Raw genomic sequence first — 17327 nt, 5'->3', positions numbered from 1 at the left:
TTCTCAGGGAGCAGGTAAGGTAGTCTGGTATTTCCATCACTTTAAAAATTTTCCACAATTTGTTGTGATCCACATAGTCAAAGGATTCAGAGTAGTCAATGAAGCAGGAGTAGATGTTTTTCTGGAATTCTCTTGCTTTTTCTATGATGCAGCAGATGTTGGCAATTTCTGCCAACACATCTCTGGTTCCTCTGTCTTTTCAAACACCAGCTTGTACATCTGGAAGTTCTCTGTTCATATACTGTTGAAGCCTAGCTTGAAGGATTTTAGCATTACCTTGCTAGCATGTGAAATAAGCATGATGGTATGGTAATTTGAACATTCTTTGGCATTGCTCTTCTTTAGGATTGGAATGAAAACTGACTTTTTCCAGTCCTGTAGCCATTGCTGTTTTTCAAATCTGCTAGCATATTGACTGCAGCATTTTAACAGGCAATAACATAATCCCCAAATTCTATTTTTTTTTCTTTTTTTATAATTATTCCTACTGGCTAGTGAAAGAATAAAAGCTAAGTTGTGACAATTCATGTCATGGGATCATTTTGATCTCTGCAGTCCATCTTGAGAAACAGCACAGCTGACAACTACCTTGCCTGTTGATACAACCACCAGTAATCCATATGCTGTTGTATATGCTGTTCTCTGATACATTATGCTTTCACTCTTCTGCCACATTTGAATGTTGGGTGCCATGTTAGCTTGTGTGGGTGTCCAAGTGTGACTTAAAATTCTAGTGCCTTCTCTCGTTCAAATTCTAAGGCATTTAGGGGAAGTGTAAATGCTTCCTGAGAATGCATCTGCCAAGTGATGGATTAAATAAGTAAAGAAATAGAAATGACATATCATGTAAAGCTCAATTCAGGTCCAACTGGGGTGTCTCCAAGAAGCAATTTTTAAAAATAAGTTTTAATCCATATTAAATTTGTATCTTAAAGTAAATGGCTACAGAGATAAATGGCTCTCTGTATATGAGAAAATAATTTACATAAACTAACTCTTAATCTGAAACATGTTTTCTCTAAAGTTCAAAGTAGTTGGTTGACAATGTTTTACCCTTCAATGAATTGCATCTTTAGGCTTCTGGATAATACATGTGTGTGTGTGTGTGTGTGTGTGTGTGTATACCCGTTCATATATATATTTTTCCTATGTTGAGCCAGTGAGGTCTGGTTGAAGGCATATGAATTAAATTTTGAGGCCAGGGGTTAAAAATTTTTGTTTAGAAAAGGAGTGTTGTCTTCACTATTGCAGGGAAACAACAACAACAACAACACTGTCCCAAGGAGGAGATAAATCAGCTAAATAAGGCAACTTTGTTTTCCAAGAGATAATATTTGACAGCCTAAGTAGGTCGGGCTAATGAGGAGCCTTTAAATGCAGGATGTCTTGTAGGAGCCAGGAGATATTATTGTAATAATTATTTTTGTTATATCAGAGTTCAAGCTTGTAGATTTAGGCTAATGGATAAATCAGACAGTGGACAAGAAGAAATGCCAGGAAAAGAGGATTAGAATAAAGAGTTTTCAGAGAAAACGGAAATGAGATAGAGGGTTACTGAATCTGGGCTCCTCTCTCTCTCTGTATGTGTGTGTATCTGTTTCCATAATATATGATTCTTTTCGATCTTCAACTCATAACTATTTCCTAGTCCAACCATTTGTGAATAGAGCAGCAGGATTTGTTCCATTCACTCAATACGTGCAGAAATAATAAGGCTCTACCACCTAGTCAAGAAGAAATATATCAGGTATGCTTTCCTGATTCAGTGAGTCCTCCACTTTTATAGGTAAGCTATATAAAACTCAGAATTCAAGGTTAAGGATCAGTGATGAATGCTGGTATAACTGATGGTAATTCAGCATGATGATGGTAATGAGAGTGGTCATTAATGTTCAGATTTTACTTTGTTTCTCAGGCTCTGTTTTAAGTAAATGTCATATAATTCATTTAATCTTCACAGTAACACTTTGGAATAAATACTATTATTGCTCCATATTTTACAGGAAAAAAATGAAGCCTAAAATAGTTAAAATTTTTTCCTAATTAACAGAGCTAAGAGATATCAGGGAAGATTTAGCAGTGATAAAACAAACAAAAAATAAAGCTCTAAACTGAAATAGCTGGGACTTTGTGGTGGAAGAAAATAGCACCAATAAGCCTTGTACATTTCTGTAGTTTCCCCCCTCCCCCTACAAAGCAATACAGATCTCTCCAGCCTCCCCAGTGAATCTCTTTTAGAAGACATCCCTATCAGAGGGATGGAGCTTTCTGGAATCTCAGTATCTAAGGTGAGAATGTGAGAACCTAATTCTGATTTGTTTCTTGATGTCCTTTACCACTCAGTATAGAATGTAATTTGCACTAATTACAAAAGGATATTGGTGGTTAAAGGATGGTTTTGTTCTCCTTCAACTAGATTAGATATGCATCTAAATCCCAGTTGTCATAGTGGGATAGCTTATCACTCTGCCCAACTACCTTGTTCCACTTTTCCACATTCTCATTTGATAACCCTGCAGTAAAGACTGAATGCAGGCACTCTCAGAAGTTATAAGTTTTATACTTTATTTGTGGTAACTGTTCCTCCAAGACCACAGAGAATAAACTACCAAGTTGCAGCACACCTCAGGTTACTGATTCCTCCAAAGAAGAAGGAATTTGTGAATAGAGCAGCAGGATTAGTTTCATTCACTAAATACATATTTACATATTCAAATATAATATGTAAATTTATGTTTTCAGCATGTATCCTTTCCCGCTATTGACATGTTAGATGTTAGGCTTTATCTGATAATTATAAATATAAAACCTTGACATTAATATAGATTACATGCCAATATGAAATCTGGCGAGAATGGTGCTATCCAATAAATCTGATGGGAAGAGTTAAATTTCTTTCCATGTACCAGCATTGGAAATTATGTTTGATTGAAAAATGAGTGTTCTCACTTACATGAGAGGCAGCAGATCTCAAGTAGTCATATATCAATAAATAGCTAATAACAGGCATTGTATATGTAATTAAATAATCATAATAATTGTTCTTCTTCAATAGGACTAGAGTACCCTGTGTTCTGCAGCTGAGTAAATTATCGCATTTGATGGTTTCTTGTTTTACTCTAAAAAGCAAAGACTGTAAATAATGTAAGCTGTTAACAGTCACACAACTCATGTCATTAGTAGAAGGAATATTTATAGAACCTCAAGTAAACCTAATATGACAGAAAAAGGAAAAAAGAAGAGAGAAAAATTGTGAATAGAAATTATAGTAGAAGTAGCAAGTAATACTGTAGATAAAATGTAACAAAATCCAAATTGATTTTACATAAGCGTTCTTCCAATCAACATATGTTTTGATGCTAGGAAGTTCTTTTATATTAATACTTGGTGAGATATTTTGGTGGAAAAGTATGTACTTAGTTTTAATATTATCTGTTATTGGCTGACGTACAAAAGTCTGTTTATATAAGAATAAGAATAACAGGTTTCAGTCAGTCAGTTCAGTTGCTCAGTCGTGTCCGACTCTTTGCAGCCCCATGAATTGCAGCACGCCAGGCCTCCCTGTCCATCACCAACTCCCGGAGTTCACTCAGACTCACGTCCATCAAGTCAGTGATGCCATCCAGCCATCTCATCCTCTGTCATCCCCTTCTCCTCCTGCCCCCAATCCCTCCCAGCATCAGAGTCTTTCCAATGAGTCAACTCTTCATATGAGGTGGCCAAAGTACTGGAGTTTCAGCTTTAGCATCAGTCCTTCCAAAGAAATCCCAGGGCTGATCTCCTTCAGAATGGACTGGTCGGATCTCCTTGCAGTCCAAGGGACTCTCAAGAGTCTTCTCCAACACCACAGTTCAAAAGCATCAATTCTTCGGTGCTCAGCTTTCTTCATAGTCCAACTGTCACATCCATACATGACCACTGGAAAAACCATAGCCTTGACTAGACAGACATTTGTTGGCAAAGTAATGTCTCTGCTTTTCAATATGCTATCTGGGTTGGTCATAACTTTTCTTCCAAGGAGTAAGCATCTTTTAATTTCATGGCTGTAGTCACCATCTGCAGTGATTTTGGAGCCCAGAAAAATAAAGTCTGATACTGTTTCCACTGTTTCCCCATCTATTTCCCATGAAGTGATAGGACCAGATGCCATGATCTTCGTTTTCTGAACGTTGAGCTTTAAGCCAACTTTTTCACTCTCCTCTTTCACTTACATCAAGAGGCTTTTTTCGTTCCTCTTCACTTTCTGCCATAAGGGTGGTGTCATCTGCATATCTGAGGTTATTGATATTTCTCCTGGCAATCTTGATTCCAGCTTGTGCTTCTTCCAGCCCAGCGTTTCTCATGATGTACTCTGCATAGAAGTTAAATAAGCAGGGTGACAATATACAGCCTTGACGTACTCCTTTTCCTATTTGGAACCAGTCTGTTGTTCCATGTCCAGTTCTAACTGTTGCTTCCTTAGGTCACCATAAATCAATTTCAGTAGCAGAGTCTGTGTTTCTGCTGCAGAAACTTGGGATGATTCTAGTTAGGAGGGGATATAAATAAGGTTTAGTAAAATTTATACAACTGAGTAGTCTAAATACAGGAACAGAGGGGAAAAATAGAATGAAAGTGTTGGTATAGTGGACATTGGGACTCCTTCAGATCACATTTCTAGGTCAAACCTGTTAAAATATATACATCTAAGGCTTATACTTTTTCTGTCTCAAAATTTTCCTAAATAATCCTAACTAGATCATGAGGACCTTGTAGAAAATGGAGTAAAATTTTTGTTTTTTTTCTAAATGTCAGGGGGAATCATTGGGAGGGATTTTGTGTAAAAGGTCATTTTGGCTGTTGTTTGGAGAATGGGTATCATCAATGTGAATGGAAGCGAGGAGACCATTCATGTAGCTGTAGCTGTTGTCGTTGCGCAGTCGCTAAGTAGTAGCTACACTCACCCAGCCAATCTCTGGGAGATAAATGTTCATGAAAATAATGAGTCTAAAAGACTCTGGCCCATGGCTATGTCAGATATGGGATTACTTCCTCAAGCTGCGTTAATTAACCATCCTCTTGCCTAATTATCTTGGGGGAATCATTTTTTGCTGTGAAAATGATTTTTGAGAGACTACCTCTTCTTTTCTTTTTTCTTAAGCAGAGAGGAAACTGAAAATCCAAAGTCTTCTGTTTATAGCAAAAGTAATATGAAAGATGTTAGAAATCTTTCAGCTAGAAAAATAATTACCCCAAATCAAAGGCATGAAAACGCCGACTGGCTCTTATAAATGTATTTTAGGTCATGTAAATGGTGTTAAAAGTTCCAATTAAAAGATGGATTTTTCCCTCTGGGAAAGCTACATGCAATTTTCAGCTACAGAAATGTCCTTTCTCTTTGAATCTGAGGCATCCATCTTTGCAAATGGGTAATCTGTTTTATAGTACATGTAAGAATTGTTGCCAAGGTCAATGTCTTAGTTATGTAATGTGGGAAGAATCACCTCTTGTGCCTGATATATATTTTGTGTTTGGAATATTAGACTGAAATTGCTGGATGGCAGATGTTATGGAACTAATTCTGTATTTCCTTTCTGATTTCTAGAAAATTAGTTAACTCTAATCCATCAAAAATTATTCTCTAACAATTTTTTATCCACTTCTGTTGTAGGGTTTTAAGATTATTTTAAGAAGCATCTTTGCTTCTACACTCATTATACAATTTTAAAGGACTAAGTTTTAATCTTTTTTTGCCTGGAGTTCTTGGTCACTCTTTATTATAGTAAGCCTTCAGGTTATATTTTATTTGTGAAGTAAACTCTAAAGCAACTTTGAATAACCTCTAAGAAACATTTGGCTTTAGGAACTAGAAAGACTTTTTCCATACTCTTATTTTACAGAGTTCTGATATATCAATTATCAGTGCAGTGCTTCATGAGCATGACTTTCATCCAGTCATTAATAAACACTGAACAGCATTTATGGAACAGGCACTGTGTTAAGTTCGCGGCATGCAGTAGCCAACAAAACTGATGGGATTCTTGCTCCCAAGGAGCCTTCAATCTAGTGTGAGCCGAAGTCCATTCATCCAAGTTCCCTCACTCTGCTGAGCTCCGGTAAGATGTAGAGAAGCCACCAGGCACTACATTTAAGAGTTTCTACTTTATTTTGAAGATGAAACTCTGATATTTAATCTGTGGCTTTAGATTTGTATGCATTGCCTTTGGGCCAGGTGTCAAGTTGCAACTATGAGACATTGGCTTTTAAATGGTTTTAAAATATTTTTTAAAAAATTAGACCCATAGATTTTGAGTTGCTGTTTTGCCTGTCAGGCATTTAAATGTGTGGGTACCTATGTACGTGTGTGTGTGTATATTCAGTGACCCCTAAAAGAGATCAATGTGATCCATTTACAAATATGGTAGCTATTTTGAGTATAAAAGATGTAACCTCAGGAAGAATTTATTTTTTCTTAAAGCAGAACTCTATACTCATTTCCCTTCTCTGGGGACACAGTGAATAATGTGTGAGAGTTAGGAAGTAATTAAGAGTAATGACAATGTCAACCCTAGGACAAGTGATAAATCTTAGTTTGTTTATGACTTAGAAACTTTATTAATGTTTAGTCAAAAGACTACTTCTGAGTAGTCAAAAGATGTTACTACTTCTGAGTAGTCTAAAATATGCTAGAGTGATACTTAAGCTTCAGAAATGGAGAAATAGACTACCAAAATATATGTTCAAAAATGTCCTCCCAGGAAGCATAAAATAAACTTTGATATTCCACAAATTATTTTAGAGCATGTACAAATTCTAGGCTTTTCTACAGTATTTCACTTCCCTTTAAAAATGTGTATGTTCTTGGCGCCTACTGTGTATACTGAAGTTGTAGTTCCCACTCTAGGTGATCATGGGGAAGTGTGATGAAGACACTAAAACATAAATAACTACAAAAATGTGATTATTACAAAAATAGCATTCTATACAAAGTGCTGTGGAGTTACAAAAGTTGTGATACTCAAATTGGTCCTAAGGAAGGAAATGCGATGTCAGCCCTAGAGCTTTCAATTATTATCCCGTTGTGGGGTCCAGCTTAGGCATTTGTTTTGAAGTTTCAATGATATGTCTATATGGAGCCACAGATTGGGAACCACAGATCCGTCTTGCTGAGTTTCCTTGCTCTTGGCAGTAGCAGTTTTATGATTATCCCAGAGAATAGGGCTTGTTACAATGCATATTTCTGGTAACCATCCCTAAGGACTTTGACTCAGTATGTCTGTGGCGGGATATAGAAATGTATATTTTTAATAAGCTATTTCTGTGATTTTTCTGTAGGGGAATCTAAGAACATACTTTGAAAAACAATTGCACTGGGGCTTGAGGAATCTCAAGTGGTGCCAATTAAAGGGTTTCCTGGATTTTAGAAATTTCTAACGTTAAGAGGAGATTAGACAGTAAAAGATGTTTTTAGGAATAACAGAAGAGAGATTTCATACATGTGCCAAAGTACACATTGGTTTTAAAACAGTGCTTTCATGTTGGAAGGGACTTCTAAGGTGATTTGATCCAATAAAATGTATTGATATCACTTATGACATCACAAATGAATGGGCATGTGTAATTGGCTGAAATCCTCTTGGGGAGTTTCTTACATCTCTGTCCATTTGTACATAACTCTAGCTGTCCACCTAAACTGACAATGCAAGTGGAGTGTTAGTCGCTCAACCGTATCTAACACTTTGTGACCCAGGGGACTCTAGCCCACCAGGTTTCTCTGTGAATAAAATTCTCCAGGCAAGAATACTGAAGTGGGTAGCCATTCCCTTCTCTAGGAGATATTCCCGACCCAGGGATCAAATCGGATCTCTTGCATTGGTGACCGATCCTTTACTGTCTGAGCCACCAGGGAAGCCCAACCTGACCATCGGTTCAGTCATTCAGTCATGTCTGACTCTTCGCGACGCCACGGACTGCAGCACACCAGGCCTCCCTATCCATCAACAACTCCCAGAGCTTGCTCAATCTCATGTCCATTGAGACAGTGATGCCATCCAACCATCTCATCCTCTGTCATCCTCTTCTCCTCCTGCCTTCAATCTTTCCCAGCATCAGGGTCTTTTCAGATGAGTCAGTTTTTTGTATCAGGTGGTCAAAGTATTGGAGCTTCAGCTTCAACATCAGTCCTTCCAATGAATATTCAGGACTGATTTCTTTTAGGATGGACTGGTAGGATCTCCCTGCAGTCCAAGGGACTCTTAAGAGTCTTCTCTGACACCACAGTTCAAAAGCATCAATTCTTCAGCACTCAGCTTTCTGTATAGTCCAACTCTCACATCCATACATGACTACTGGAAAAAACATAGCTTTGACTAGACTGACCTTTGTCAGCAAAGTAATGTCTTTTTAATATGCTGTCTAGATTGGTCATAGCGTTTCTTCCAAGGAGCAAGCGTCTTTTAATTTCATGGCTGCAGTGATTTTGGAACCCAAGAAAATGAAGTCTGTCACTGCTTCCGTTGTTTCCCCATCTATTTACCATGAAGTGATGGGACTAGATGCCATGATCTTAGTTTTCTGAATGTTGAGCTTTAAGCCAACTTTTCACTCTCCTCTTTCACTTTCATCAAAAGTCTCCTCAGTTCCTCTTCACTTTCTGCCATAAAGGGGGATGTCACCTGTGTATCTGAGGTTTAGATACTTCTCCCGGCAATCTTGATTTCAGCTTGTGCTTCATCCAGACTGACATTTTGCATGATATACTTACTCTGCATATAAGTTAAATAAGCAGAGTGACAATATACACCCTTGATGTACTCCTTTCCCAATTTGAAACTAGTCTGTTGTTCCATGTCTGGTTCTAACTGTTGCTTCTTTACCTGCATACAGATTTCTCAGGAGGCAGGTAAGGTGGTGTGGTATTCCTATCTCTTGAGGAATTTTCAACAGTTTGTTGTGATCTACACAGTCAAAGGTGATGATACCAATAAATACCTTTTGTACTATGGCTTTTGACAATAGTAAACAAGCCAATTTCTTCCGCCCTGTGGCTCTCTGTCTGTTAAATATATTTATTGACCATCTTTTTCATGACACTTTGAAATCTGTCAGCCTCAGAAAATGTCTTCTTAAATGCTCCTAGGAAAGCAGGGTTACTGATGATTTTTATGCCCATATCCACTGCTACTTTCTGTGAGTACACTTCCTGAGAACACTTGCTATGCTAAGTCACTTCAGTCATGTCCGACTCTGTGCGACCCCAGAGACGGCAGCCCATCAGGCTCCCCCGTCCCTGGGATTCTCCAGGCAAGAACACTGGAGTGGGTTGCCATTTCCTTCTCCAATGCATGAAAGTGAAAAGTGAAAGTGAAGTCGCTCTGTCGTGCCCCACTTTTAGCGACCCCATGGACTGCAGCCTATCAGGCTCCTCAGTACATGGAATTTTCCAAGCAAGAGTACTGGAGTGGGGTGCCATTGCCTTCTCCATGAGAACACTTAGTTTAGTGCATTTACAAAATTGTAGGAAATAAACCTGAATTAGAACTTGAAGAAATGAGTGGTTTTCTGTGGATTCCTTCAAATCATTGCCTGACATGAGGAGGATAAACTCATTCCATCAGAAACTGAGTGATCCAGAATCATATAACCAAGTCTAATCTGCCTGAAATCCCTCTCAGAATTGGTTTTCAAGTATACTTGAATGAGATATGTCATAATTCTGAAAGGTGGTCAGTGGTAGAGGGATGGAGCAGAGAAATTACAAAAGTTGAGTTGTAGGGAGAAGAGAAATTACAAAAGTTGAGTTGTTTCCGTGTATTCAGGCTTTACCTCTAGGGCTTTCCTAGTGGCTTGGACAGTAAAGAATCTGCCTACAATGCAGGAGACACAGGTTCAATCCATAGGTCAGGAAGATCCCCTGGAGAAGGAAATGGCAACCCCCTCCAGTATTCTTGCCTGGTGAATTCCACGGACAGAGGAGTCTGGTGGGCTACAGTCCTTGGGTTGCAAGAGTCAAACACAACTGAGTGACTAACGCACACATGCACAAGGCTTTACCTCTACTCCAAACCCAAAGCCATGCGTCTGGATTGTCATATTCTGATTCCAGAGAATTTCGCTTAACACCAGAGGTGATAAATTGATCATTTCATGGTATATACTGTCTATACTCTGCTTTAGCAAAGCAGAAAGCAGAAGACAGAATGTCTGTTCTATGGTTTGTGCAGTAAGAAAAGGTGTTGCAAAAGAAAAACTGGGAACTAGGGTTAAAATAAAAAAGAAGATCTAAAATGTTCTAAGGAAAAAAATAAATGAAATATTCTATTCCTGGTGAAAACTTTTTTTGCTGATCAGTCTACCAAGGTGGCTAGCAGTGAAGTGGGAAGTGGGAGATGTGGGCAGACAATTGTAGAACTAGAAGATCTGGATGATCCTTCTTTCTATACCAGGCATTTTATATATATATATATATACACACACACATATATACATATATACATATATATGTATATATATCTGTCTGAACTTGCTTGGTAAGATGGTCAACTAATCACTGCTGCACATTATCTATAATGATGTTTAATCCACTCAGGACACACCTCCAATTTATTTTATGAATTACTACTTTCTCATGGCACCCAAATCCTTCTGTGATGATGCTACAAAAATCCTTCCTCCAAAACTGTGCTGTACTAGATATCTCAGGGCACCAGAGCCAGCACTTTTTCTCTTTGCTGTGCCATGAACATGGTAGTCTCATTCATACCTCCAGCCGTTGTTCTTGCTGATCTTTTACCAGGCAGATTACTGAGTCTATTAATAATATCCTATTGAAGATCTACTTATTTTTCATGGTACAATGTTACAGTGATACATCATACAATGTCCATGAAACCCTTCTTGAATTTTTAATAACTGTTGAATTTATCAAACTCTTATTAGATAACAGGCTTTGTACTGTGTGTTGAATGCTATGCTATGCTAAGTCACTTCAGTCGTGTCCGACTCTGTGTGACCCGATAGACGGCAGCCCACCAGGCTTCCCCGTCCCTGGGATTCTCCAGGCAAGAACACTGGAGTGGGTTTCCATTTCCTTCTCCAATGCATGAAAGTGAAAAGAGAAAGTGAAGTCGCTCAGTCGTGTCCGACTCTAGGGACCCGATGGACTGCAGCCTACCAGGCTCCTCAGTCCGTTGAATTTTCCAGGCAAGAGTACTGGAGTGGGGTGCCATTGCCTTCTCTGGTGCATTGAATATATTATTATATATCCTAATTTTGAATATGTTATTATCTTAATCTTTATATCCATTCCATAAAATAAAGCATTATTTTTCTTATTATAGGACTTGGACTGGAAATTTATACAAGTTTTGTTTATCCTTATTGTCACCAAGTTTATAAGGGTTGACTTGGAATTTGGGCTTAAATCTGCATATACAAGAATCAACACTTACCTTCATTGTCCTTTATCACCTTTTATTATTACTCCTCCCTCAGTTTATCTTTGCCCAAAAGTACTTTTGCCTCTATTTAGTACACATTCCAACTTTGAATACAAACAGTTGGTTGGAGGTTCTTATCCTTCTTCTGCTATTAGCAGTTCTTTCTCATCTCCCCATCATCTTTCTCAGTGAGAGAAAGATCTGTACCCAATAAATATTTATTGAACTCAAGATGAGGGACCGACTCTGGGAAATAGCGAAGGACAGGGAAGTCTGGCATGCTATAGTCCATGGGATCACAAAGAGATGGACATGACTTAACGAATGAACAACAGCAATAATATAGGACCAATGGCTAAGACTTTTGCTTTTGGCTATGATGTAGTCAAGGCTATGGTTTTTCCTGTGGTCATGTACGGATGCAAGAATTGGACTGTGAAGAAGGCTGAGCGCTGAAGAATTGATGCTTTTGAACTGTGGTGTTGGAGAAGACTCTTGAGAGTCCCTTGGACTGCAAGGAGATCCAACCAGTCCATTCTGAAGGAGATCAGCCCTGGGTGTTCTTTGGAAGGACTGATGCTAAAGCTGAAACTCCAGTACTTTGGCCACCTCATGCGAAGAGTTGACTCATTGGAAAAGACTCTGATGCTGGGAGGGATTGGGGGCAGGAGGAGAAGGGGACGACAGAGGATGAGATGGCTGGATGGCATCACTGACTCGATGGACGTGAGTCTGAGTGAACTCTGGGAGTTGGTGATGGACAGGGAGGACTGGTGTGCTGCGATTCATGGGGTCACAAAGAGTCGGAGACTACTGAGCAACTGATCTGATCTGATCTGATGATGTAGAAGCCTGTGTCAGAATAACTCACAATAACAGAAATACAAAAGGAAGTCATTTAGCTAGAAGGAAAATAATTGCAGATGAAAGAGGAAGCAAATTAAATGTAAAGCGGGGGTGAGGGGGAAATGTAAGTAAATCTAAATAAATACAGGTTGTCTAAAACTATAAGGCTAATGATTGTGAGTTTTAAGATATGTTGTAAGAATTGTAAAAATATTTTTATTGTTGGAAAAATGGTAAAAGTAATAATTTATTGTATACTTCGATAAGACAATGCAGGAGCTAACCATCTCTTCAAACACAAACTACTCAACTGATACTGTGGATCCCAACTCCCTTTCTGCTTTTATAGACCTCCTCTATGTATCTTCCACTACTGCCTCACTATTCCCCACATTTCACCAGCAATAGGACATGCAAAATCTTTTGATCTTTTATTAAAGGTAAACTTCAGTCAAAACTAAAACCACAGTAACTACTTTCAAGCCCATACTTCCCTCCAGCTACTTCCATTCATCTCTTATTCTCAGGTGAATCTCTCAAATGAAGTGTCCTCACTCTTATTCTTCTTTTTCACCACCCATTCCCTACTCAACCCACTTGAATATTTATATAACCCTTTCTACTCCAGTAGAACTGCCCTCACATAGGTCAACAGTGGCTTTCCCTTTTGTAAAGACAAAATACATTTCTGGATCCTCACTTTAATATCTCAAGAACATTTGATTCATTTGAGAACATCATCCTTTTAAAATCATGTTTCCTTTGGATGTGCTAATTCACAAACTCTTGGTTTTCCTATTTTGAACTTGTTTCATTTCAGTCTCAATTTCTGAATTTTTTTTCCTACTAACCTTTAAATTTTCTTCTTTTATTTACATGTTTTTGTTACTTATTGATGTATAAATTACATATAGTTCTGGGGTTAGTTTTAATCCTTCAAAATGCATATGTTGAAGTACTAACTCCCTGTACTTTGAATGTGACAATAAGGTAAAATGTGGTCCTATGGGTGGGTCCTATTCCAATATGACTGATGTTCTTTTATTAGAAGATAAATATAGGTACAGATACATGTAGGTATAGAGGAAATATCAGATAAGGACACAGCAAGAAGGCAGTAATCTTTAAAACAGGGAGAGAGGCATCAGAAGAAATCAGCCCTGCTAACATCTTGATCTTAAACTTTTAAGACTCTGGAGGAAATTATGTTTGATGTTTTAGTAAGGGTCAGGCCACTTCTGGTTTTTCCCTCTTTCTCATACAGGGAATTCCCTGACTTGTTATTTCAATCCTGGAGCATCTTTGTTTCCTCATCTCCAAAAAGAATAAAGGATATTCAGCTCCACCCTTCAGACATTTTGAACTTTGCTCTGTAGCCTCTTTCTTTGAAACTTCAGTAAGCAAATCTGAGGGAGATCCAAAATATGTGCTTGAAGTAGGTCTCTGTCTCTCTGGCAAAATTTTGCCTATGAAGCACTAAAAATTTATAGGTTTTCTTCTTCTTCTTCTGCATTTTGGAAGATGTTTGCTAGTCCTCAACCCTCCTGATCATTCCCTGGCTGCTCTTTCAAGGCTCTGTAAGTTTTCAATCTGTTTCCAAGGGTTTTATTTCTCTGCCAAGAGTTTGCTGATCTTTTCAACTATTTTATTAAATCTGTGTGAACCAAAATAGATGCTAAGTCCATGACCAACTTCCAAGGTGGTGCTAGTGGTAAAGAACCCCCAGACAATTTAGGAGATGCAGGTTAGATCCCTGGGTTGGGAAGATCCCCTGGAAAAGGGCATGGCAACCCACTCCAGTATTCTTGCCTGGAGAATCCCATGGACAGAGGAGCCTGGAGAGCTATAGTCCATGGGGTCATAAAGAGTCGGACATGGCTGCAGAAACTTAGCACTCATGCATGCTGTGACCAAACTGTACAAAGCCCTCAGTCTTGAACGTGGCCAGTGATAGCCAACCCAATTTGGATGGGCCCCCTTGCCTCTGAGATTTCAATTCATTTGTGCCTATGGCTCACATGGTGCTTTGGTTTCTTTGAAATATGATTTGTGTGGTCTATACAGATTTTTCTATTTGTTGTAGTGGTATATTAGGTGGCTTATTCAACTTTCTACATCTAAATGGAAGCAAAGGGCATCTGCTAGGATACTAAAGTTTGGAGCTTCTTGGGATTTAAGTATTGATGCTCTTTTGCTCATACATTTTTCCTTATTGATCACATCTTTACAAGACTTTTACATTTATTTTGCCAGACAAGATCCATCATCTGAGCTCAATATTGTTTCATAAAATGGCCTCTATAGCCTGACCTCTGTTATGTTACAAAGGTCCTTAAACTTTTCAAGTCCAAAATTAAGCATATGCTTATTTCCCCCACGTGGGCTCTTGCATGTTTTGGTGAATACTGGCATTGTGCAGCTTGTAGCATTTACATTCACTGCCCAGAAGCCTGGAAGTATTCTTTGGCTTCTCCCTCACTTATACTCCCCTGGGGCATCACAAGTGGTTATCGTTTTACCATATTTCTTTACTGCATCCAGTTCTCTGTATGTATACTACCTTTCTCCTGGTCCTTGCTTCCATCATTGCTCACTTCAACTTTTGCGATAACCATATAGCTCTTCTTGCCTCTGTTCTTGATTTTTGCTGCTGTGACTAGTGTTTGTTTCCTCTGTGCAGGCTGCTGTAACAGAGTACTACGCACGGGGTGGCTTATAAACATCAGAGATTTATTTCTTAGAGCTCTGGAGGCTGGGAAATCCAAGATCAAGTTGCACTGGTAACTTTGGTGTCTAAGGAAACCACTTCGTGGTTTTCACTGTGTTCTCTCCCACAGGCTGAGGGAGTGAAGGACCTTTCTAGGGTCAGATTTATAAAGGCACTAATCTCATAGCTTTCATGATCTAAACATTTCCCAAAGTCTCCGTCTCCTAAGACCATTAGACTAGGGATTATATTTCAATATGTGAATTTTGGAAGGGAACACAAATATTCAGTCTATAGTACTTTAGTGTCTTATAAGTAATGTTTTTACTTGAGCCAATTTATTTATAGCTCCCAATTTTTCATTATAATATGTATATAATATTTTAAAAAGGCATTAAATCTCTGTGTGATTCAGCAGGCTGATTAGCAGCACTTTTTGCTTTACCCTGCTTTATTCAGCTTCAGTTTGAGTGTTTGGGGAGTTTTTTGCTATTGATAATCCACTTCAGTAATCTCCATTTCAAAGATTTTCATTCCCTGAATTAAACACTTTTCTCTACTTTATATCAAGAGGATAGCTCACACCTATTTTTTAGTTCTAAAGTAAGTGTCACATTCTTGGAAGAGCCTTTCATGAGTCTGCATCCTAAGGTTGATATTTCTCTCTCATACATGTTATACTCCCCTTTACTCCTCTATGACACTATTGAGAAAGGGTTTCTTTTTATAGAGAAAATGTCCAACATAAACAAAAGAGAAAATAATATGATAAGCCACCATACACTCATCCAGATTCAAAAATGGCCAATTTTGTTTCATCTACTATGCCAAAGCCTTTGACTGTGTGGATCACAGTAAACTGTGGAAAATTCTGAAAGAGATGGCAATACCAGACCACCTGATCTGCCTTTTGAGAAATTTGTATGCAGGTCAGGAAGCAACAGTTAGAACTGGACATGGAACAAAACTGGTTCCAAATAGAAAAATGAGTACATCGAGGCTGTATATTGTCATCCTGCTTATTTAACTTATATGCAGAGTATATCATGAGAAACACTGGGCTGGATGAAAGCACAAGCTGGAATCAAGATTGCTGGGAGAAATATCAATAACCTCAGATATGCAGATGACACCACCCTTACGGAAGAAAGTGATGAAGAACTAAAGAACCTCTTGATGAAAGTGAAAGAGGAGAGTGAAAAAAGTTGGCTTGAAGTTCAACATTCAGAAAACTAAGATCATGGCATCCAGTCCCATCACTTCATGGCAAATAGATGGGGAAACAGTGGAAACAGTGACAGACTTTATCTTTTCGGGCTCCAAAATAACTGCAGGTGGTGACTGCAGCCATGAAATTAAAAGATGCTTACTCCTTGGAAGAAAAGTTATGAGCAACCTAGATAGCATATTACAAAGCAGAGACATTACTTTGCCAACAAATGTCTATCTAGTCAAGGCTGTGGTTTTTCCAGTAGTCATGTATGGATGTGAGAGTTGGACTATAAAGAAAGTTGAGCACTGAAGAATTGATGCTTTTGAACTGTGCTGTTGGAGAAGACTCTTGAGAGTCCCTTGGACTGCAAGGAGATCCAACCAGTCCATCCTAAAGGAGATCAGTCCTGGGTGTTCACTGGAAGGACTGATGTTGAAGCTGAAACTCCAATACTTTGGCCACCTGATGTGAAGAGATGACTCATTGGAAAAGACCCTGATGCTGGGAAAGATTGAGGGCAGGAGGAGAAGGGGATGACAGAGGAAGAGATGGTTGGATGGCATTACCGACTCAATGGACATGGGTTTGGTGATGGACAGGGAGCCCTGGCGTGCTGCGATTCTTGGGGTCGCAAACAGTCGGACACAGCTGAGCGACTGAACTGAACTGATACCTAATATCCCCTTTCCTCACCTTTACTATTTTGACATAAATTCTATAAACATTGCAATATGTATATTGAAAGTTCCTTATCTTACGCCATTGATCACATATAAAAATCTACAGTATTTTCAATATTTTCACAGTATTATAAAATACCTAGTCATTATTTCTTTGTCTCTGACCCCCCTTTTTCTCTCTCATCCCAGTTATTTGAATCAGGATTCTAAGCATGAACCAGAAAACAAGAACAATTTACAGTGGATTGGCGTCTTTTTAAAATATGTTTTTATACATGATTCTTTTATTTTGTTGTTGGTTTTGCCATTTATTTTTTGAAGAATCATGAGGTATTTGCCATGTTAATGTCTCCAATTCTTTCACTGCACCCTATAATGACATCTAATATATTCCTTTCTCTTTGGTTTTGATATTTTGGAAAAACTGTGACCCAGGTGGTCTCATGTGCTTTCATCAGGAGGTA

Source organism: Bos taurus, chromosome 26 (assembly GCF_002263795.3).
Source record: "Bos taurus isolate L1 Dominette 01449 registration number 42190680 breed Hereford chromosome 26, ARS-UCD2.0, whole genome shotgun sequence".
Taxonomy (NCBI): domain Eukaryota; kingdom Metazoa; phylum Chordata; class Mammalia; order Artiodactyla; family Bovidae; genus Bos; species Bos taurus.
The sequence above is the reverse complement of the archived record's forward strand: the minus strand, read 5'-3'. Positions refer to the sequence as shown.